The following is a 2500-nucleotide window of genomic DNA, read 5'->3' on the forward strand; positions in this document are numbered from 1 at the left end:
GGGTGCGCCGCAGCGTAGCTGCGCCGCCTGCCGGGCCCGTCGGCTGGCGCTCCTGCCACTCGGCGCCCCCCACCAGCCGCCTGTTGCGCGTGCGCCCACGCAGCGCGCGGCCAACACGCCGGGCGGCCCCCCTTCACCGGCCGGGAACAGTCCCACCAAGCCACCGCCGCGTATCGCTTCATACCCACATGGGCCTAGTCACGTGTGTGGATGTGGCGGGTACCGCTGAAACAACCGGTTAATAGCTGTACCGATCGTCGCCATCACAGATTCACCTCCAGCGTGAACAACCGCTCAACAACGGATTTCCAGTTCATTTGCGTATCTTGGGCAGTAAACGTAGATGTCCACCTACATTTGCGAATTCAACAATTCTTGCATGCCAGGATGTCATGTGTCACGACACGCTACATCAGACCACATACACACTGCGACATGTGCAGAAGAGAACACGTGGAAGGTGGCCCGCGCACGTATGCGATGTCCCTTCCGCGATCCACTGTCAACCGGCATCTGCGGCATGTCCCAGATATGGAACGCGGTCCACCAGGGTAGCACTTTGTGTGAGGCAATACGACAAAGTCGGAATACACGCGTCACTACATCAGACGGCTCACGCTGACCTGACCTGACTCACCGCACCACCACCCCCAGCGACCCAGGGTGACATACAATGCGTTCGTACGTTCCTCCCACACGCCTCTACGGCGTACCACAGTGCAACCTAGCTGTTATTGGGAGACGAGACAAGTAGCATCGAGCACAACATATGGAAATTGAGATTCGACACCGTTGGGCACAGCCAGCGTACGGTCACACGTATCACACTACTTCACTCTGTACGTAACGACCGATGATCGGTACAGCGTGTGGGTTACACGTACGACATCAGCGGACAATGGACACAGACCATACCACGACGTACACTGAGGGCGTCGACATCTGAATGCAACTGAACAGCTGCGAGGCTCATTTAACACTCAAACGCCAGACCGACCAGCTTGAGAGGACAGAGACACAAAGAGGGGGACAGAGGGAGGGGGGGGGCGATATAGTCCTATTGCAGTACAATTGACAGTGGATAGCGGGAATATGTGGAAAGTAAGCAACACTCGCAAGACATCTACATGAGGATAACAACGACACCAGAGATTCCGAGCAGTGAACTATGTTAGGCAAAGGGACAACGTGGGTTAGGTTAAGGGACAACGTGGGTTAGGTTAAGGGACAACGTTGGTTAGGTTAAGGGACAACGTGGGTTAGGTTAAGGGACAACGTGGGTTAGGTTAAGGGACAACGTGGGTTAGGTTAAGGGACAACGTGGGTTAGGTTAAGGGACAACGTGGGTTAGGTTAAGGGACAACGTGGGTTAGGTTAAGGGACAACGTGGGTTAGGTTAAGGGACAACGTGGGTTAGGTTAAGGGACAACGTGGGTTAGGTTAAGGGACAACGTGGGTTAGGTTAAGGGACAACGTGGGTTAGGTTAAGGGACAACGTGGGTTAGGTTAAGGGACAACGTGGGTTAGGTTAAGGGACAACGTGAGTTAGGTTAAGGGACAACGTGAGTTAGGTTAAGGGACAACTTGAGTTAGGTTAAGGGACAACTTGAGTTAGGTTAAGGGACAACTTGAGTTAGGTTAAGGGACAACTTGAGTTAGGTTAAGGGACAACTTGAGTTAGGTTAAGGGACAACTTGAGTTAGGTTAAGGGATAATGTGGTACAACCACAGTTAGGTTAAGCGATAATGTGGTACAACCACAGTTAGGTTAAGCGATAATGTGGTACAACCACAGTTAGGTTAAGCGATAATGTGGTACAACCACAGTTAGGTTAAGCGATAATGTGGTACAACCACAGTTAGGTTAAGCGATAATGTGGTACAACCACAGTTAGGTTAAGCGATAATGTGGTACAGCCACAGTTAGGTTAAGCGATAATCTGGTACAGCCACAGTTAGGTTAAGCGATAATCTGGTACAGCCACAGTTAGGTTAAGCGATAATCTGGTACAGCCACAGTTAGGTTAAGCGATAATCTGGTACAGCCACAGTTAGGTTAAGCGATAATCTGGTACAGCCACAGTTAGGTTAAGCGATAATCTGGTACAGCCACAGTTAGGTTAAGCGATAAAGTTGGTTAAATTTGGTATTGTGTGGGAAGGGGGGCAGAGAGAGGGGGGGGGGTGGATAGTGGTGGCAGTACGCGGATGCCTGAGTCACCGTCAGATACGTCACGTCGGTTCGATGCTTGTAGCAAGAGGCTGGCGGATCTGTGTCTCTCACTTCTGCAATTTTTCATGTGGTATAACACGAGGGCGGGGGGTGATATTTGGTGCCCCTCTGTGTAGGATGTGTGTTGGTTTATCTGAGCAATGGTAGTTGTCGGATGAGTGGGGTATTGTGCTTTTATAGGTGGACCTACTGCTCTGGTTATCATAGTGTCGACGGTGCAATGTGGCAGAGAGGATGCACTCGACATTGTCGCATTCCAGATGTTTAC

The sequence above is a fragment of the Schistocerca gregaria genome, unplaced genomic scaffold (assembly GCF_023897955.1).
Source record: "Schistocerca gregaria isolate iqSchGreg1 unplaced genomic scaffold, iqSchGreg1.2 ptg000483l, whole genome shotgun sequence".
Taxonomy (NCBI): domain Eukaryota; kingdom Metazoa; phylum Arthropoda; class Insecta; order Orthoptera; family Acrididae; genus Schistocerca; species Schistocerca gregaria.